Here is a 5,257-nt window from a genome sequence, read left to right on the forward strand (position 1 = left end):
CGCGGCATACCAGTGTACCAAGGTATGGCATAGCGCAAAAAAAGTTTGGGCAACTTTTAGTTTAGACTCTTAAATGTCTGAGAAAAACTGCATTTTGTATAATCTCACCCTAATAGGCAAAGAGACAGCTTTTAGATACCAATTAGGAAATTTTGAACCGTAAATGCATGCTCATTGCCTGTTTGGGTCAAGCATGAAATTCCTGAAACCTACGTTCTTTAGAGCTTTCTTTAGTTTGTACATTTCCAACTTCAAAAGAAGTTGATTTGAAAATCAGCGTAACTTGAACAATAATTTGACTAATATAGTAAATAAACTTCAACCTTTAATGAAAAATTATTGAAATTATTAGAAAATTTTGGAAGAATTTAAGATAACTTGTTATCATAAGTAAACAGCTATAAAAAACCATTGTTTAAAAATTACAAAGCAAAACAGTTGAATCCAAGTTCTATATCACATCCCATAAACTTTTCAAAATTACACATTTTTTGGATATTATCACTGAAATTCTAGAATTTTACTGACTTAAAAATTCCTTTTAAATTCTGAAATTGACAGAATTTCTCGAATCATAAATAGTAATACTTTATAATCTTTTTATTTCATTTATTTAGTCATTATTTAATTACAAATTAAGATTAAATCATCAATCACATTTAAATTACATATATTGCTCACACCTTGATAAACCTTCCAACGCCAATAATTTGAATTAGAGACTTTGCGAATAGAACGACACTTCCGAAAAAACCAAAGATTGCGGAACCTTTCATAACTGCAAAAGAAATAAAATAAAGAAAAATTTTAGAAAAGTATCAAAAATTAATAATTTGTAGTCAGGTGAAGCTAGAGTAGGATTAGCTAAAAAGGGAGCATGCTTGTATTGAGGACATGATTTTCCAATTCTTGGTAACTTAAAATTAGCTCTGAGGTTAATTATGTGTATACAGCCAGTATTTTATCTATGCCACTTGTTATACATAAGCCTAGTCGCAAGGAACAATAATGCTCTGAACTACTCCAATTTCGAGTCATGCACTTATTCCATATCCTAACAAACAATGAGCATACTCAGCTAAATGAGCGTGCGCCTTGTCCTGTCGGGGCTACGCAAGAACAGAACATTTTACAACTCTTACCTTCCTTTGAATAGCTTTTACCAATTGCGAAATCATCAGCAGATTTGAATGTTATAAAAGATATAAAAAAGAAAATTATGCTGAATAGCAGCTCGAACCTGAAATAATAATTAATAAAATTAATGACACTAGCCGGCAAAGAGCATGCTTTTAAGAACAGAATAAGCTGAGAGCAGAGCTCGAAATTAACTTGAGTTTTGTACGGAGTCGAGTCGATTTGAGTGGACATTTTCATACAAAATCCGAGTCGACCTCGACCTCTACTCACGAGTATGCTTAACTAGTATATTTTAGTAGAGCAGGCACTTGAAATGATCCTCATTGAATGTTAGGGTGATTATTAAAATATTTTGAGGTTATGAACATTATTTACCACAGGAGGAGTTGTTGTCCTTTGAGAAGGTCACTCAATTTACACATTTTATGAGAAATATTTAATGAAATTCTCTAAAAAATTTATAATTTTGAGTCTGACCTATTCTAATACTAAAACATGAATGAGAATATTATTCATATTTAGTCAAAAATAAATAATTTTGTGGCTGACTCAGAATTAATTTGAATAATAATTAGACGGAGCGACATTAGACTGTCGAAAAATTCGAAAATTTCAATCTAAACTTATTTTAAAATAAAAATTTACGTTACGAAGAAAAGCAACAGTAACGGTTAAAAAAAATTTGAATTTTAAAGACGAAAATTTGAATTTTAATGACAAAAATTTGAATTTTAACGATTTTTTAAAAAAAAATTAACGGTTGTTTTTGGGACAGCCACAGACAGAGTCTAATAACGCTATAGCGTTACATCATTGCCGAACCTTCCCATAAGACAAACTTTACTCAAAACTTTTCAATTATCAATTGTTACAAAACCGAATGCAAATTTAATCCATAATGACAAAGTTTTTTCCTATTTTCAATTATTCACCCCATTTTATGCTGTATGGACTTAAGATCTGTGCAATTTTTGACCAAATGAATTTCTTGTTTCAACTTAATTTATAGTCCATTTTATCAAGAATAATTTGCATATTGAGGATGAGATTTATTGAATAAAGTTATGAAAAATTTTATGTTGAAGTTTGTTTTTGATTTAATAATTAAATTTTGTTTGGTTCCTACAAAGTTGTAAGATTGCAATTTTTAAGGGGATTTAAGAATTTTTTAATGGAAATTGTTGGGAATTTCTCATAAATTTAAAGGCTTATTTCAATCTTTTAAATTGACAGAAAAAGTCTAATTCCGAATAATGGATCTTAATTGGGACTCGAACCCACGTCCTACAACTCCCAGTTGCATTCTCGTACCATTACGTTATCCGGGACAATTTGACTGTATGGCAAACTTTCATTGACTGCAATTCCTAACAAAAAAACATAGCAAAATCTCCAATTTTGAATTCATTAACTACATCAAATTTGATGAATTTCTTATCGCTGGCAGCAAATAAAAAAAAAATACGAAAACGAGATGAAATCAAATAGAAAAATCTCAATTAAGTAACAGTCATGTAATTGAAAAAGTTTTTGCATTTTTTTCGGCAAATAAAGTTGTTTTGTGTTTATTTTATTTTTTTTTTTTTCATTTGAAGCTTTGTAGCAGGGGCTGTTCATTTAGTGCGTAACTAGAATAATCCCTCACCAAGCATGATGAGAAGTTTGTTGTTTATGAAATAGGAGCGGAGCTTATAGCGGAATGATAGACAGAAGGACAGAAAGACAGAAGGACAGAAGGACAGAAGAAGAGAAGGACAGAAGGACAGAAGGAAGAAGGACAGAAGACAGAAGGACAGAAAGACAGAAGGACAGAAGGACAAAAGGAAAGAAGGAAAGAAGGAAAGAAGGAAAGAAGGACAGAAGGACAGAAGGACAGAAGGACAGAAGGACAGAAGGACAATTGACAGAAGGACAGAAGGACAGAAGGACAGAAGGACAGAAGGACAGTGAACAGAAGGACAGAAAACAGAATACAAAGGACATGATTTTGACAAAAGGACAGAAAGACAGAAGAACAGGAAGACAAATGACCTAAATTTTACGTAATGCTTACAATTGACTGACCTAGCCCTCCTTCTCCCATCCACAAGGCCGTTTATACAAATTTTCAGCTCCTTTTCCTAATTAATAGCTTTAAGTAATAAGTGAACGGCTTTCAACTTTTAGCTAACCGTAGAACGTTGACATAAGCGTATTTATATGGCATATGGAGCGTGCTAAGCCATATCTAGAGAAGGCTTAGGAAGGTGAAGGAGCGATGTCTTAACGGCAAACATACAGCCCGTTTGCGGTTTCGATCTAGGCTTACCACCAAGTTTGTCGAAAAGAATAAAATGTTGCCCTCCACTGGTTTGTAAAGCTAAAGCATAGTTGAGAGTCATATCTAGGAAGAGAAGAGGTAGGCTGGTTTATGGTATGGAACGCAAACATTTAAGGAGAATAAAGATGGGCTGTTTTGGATTTATGTCTCAAAAAGCTTACCGAATTGAGGAATTTGGCTCAAAAAAAAGAGACTTTAACTATTAACTCCCTATTCTCTATGCCGTCAAGGCCCCCTTAGGTACACTCATGCATCTGTATATTCCTTAATACAACTCTACTCCAACATGACATTATTATATAATAATGTAATGCCCAACTCTTCCTTACTGAAAGCTCTCAAAATCACCAGTCTCATAAAAGCTTCAGTTCCTTATTAAACAAAGTCTTGTTCAAAAGGAAAAGGGAAACTTTCAACAAGTCAAATAATCATTTTCAAAAGTTCAAGCTCATAACTAGCTCATATTTTATTAGTCAAACATTCTTACATCACCATAAACTTCTTATTCTAATGCTTTTGTGAACAAAAAAAAAATTCTTTTGTTTTAAACTTAATTTCATTAAATTTTATTTGTTTCCTTCTGTTTCATGCTGTGAAGTAAAAGGGGGGATACATAGCTTGGGAATTACTTTGTCTTTCATTCAACAATTCTGTACCAAAAAAAGAAAGTGGAATTAACAAAGGCAGTAAGGAAATTGACGTAAACTTCTTCATTATTGTAAAAAGTTTATCGTTTCTGTCTTTACATTAAGATGTCGTTACTCAAATAGAAAATGAAGCCCCAGGGGCAATAAAAATCATGTACATGATGTAACACAAAGGGAGACAAAGCGAGATCCTTGATTCTCATTTTACAAACAAAAAAAAAAGAAGCAATTGGAAGGGCAATAAAAATTAATTTAATGGAAATATCTTCATTCTATTGCTGTTTACGGATCTTGATTATTTTTATTATCAGTTGGATATTTTTGATAATTTTTTGAATATTTTGTGTTTGATGGTAATTTGAGCTTTAGAGATTTTTGGACTGTTTGGTTTTTGAGTTAGAATGATTAAAGCCAAACGGAGCAGGTCACGATTAATCAACCTTTTTTGCTAAAGACAAAAAAGACAGAAAAGACACAGAAGTGACACAGAAGAGACACAGAAGTGACACAGAAGGGACACAGAAGAGACACAGAAGAGACACAGAAGAGACACAAAAGAGACACAGAAGTAACATAGAAGAGACACAGAAGAGACACAGAAAAGACACAGAAGAGACACAGAAGAGACACAGAAGAGACACAGAAGAGACACAGAAGAGACACAGAAGAGACACAGAAGAGACACAGAAGAGACACAGAAGAGACACAGAAGAGACACAGAAGAGACACAGAAGAGACACAGAAGAGACACAGAAGTGACACAGAAGAGACACAAAAGTGACACACAAGAGACACAGAAGTGACACAGAAGAGACACAGAAAAGACACAGAAGAGACACAGAAGAGACACAGAAGTGACACAGAAGAGACACAGAAGTGACACAGAAGTGACACAGAAGTGACACAGAGTGCCAAGAAGAGACCAGAAGTGACCAAAAAGTACAGATAAAAGACGGTATGATGCTGGAAAATCCAAATGACCAAGTATGATTCAATATTAGATTTACATGAATTCTTCAATCTTTTTCAATCCATCAGGTTCAGTTTCTCACTTCCAAACACCCCAATACCTTCAAAAGTCAAGCATTCCATCACATCATCAGCATCATCAAAAAAACAAATTCCATTCATTATTTTTAGTTAATTCCCA

At 33.3% G+C, this 5,257-nt stretch overlaps 1 long non-coding RNA gene across 1 annotated transcript; it reads right to left on the reverse strand.

The window, feature by feature from the left end:
* Window positions 1-676: 676 nt before the first annotated feature.
* Window positions 677-1,619, reverse strand: LOC139093850 (uncharacterized). Its single transcript, XR_011544735.1, has 3 exons — window positions 1,516-1,619; window positions 1,143-1,240; window positions 677-778 (listed from the first exon to the last, which is right to left on the reverse strand). It is a non-coding gene; the product is annotated as an uncharacterized lncRNA (long non-coding RNA).
* Window positions 1,620-5,257: the final 3,638 nt, after the last annotated feature.

Source organism: Chironomus tepperi, unplaced genomic scaffold (assembly GCF_022539635.2).
Source record: "Chironomus tepperi strain 1889 unplaced genomic scaffold, CSIRO-AGI_Ctep_v1 contig_343, whole genome shotgun sequence".
Lineage (NCBI taxonomy): Eukaryota > Metazoa > Arthropoda > Insecta > Diptera > Chironomidae > Chironomus > Chironomus tepperi.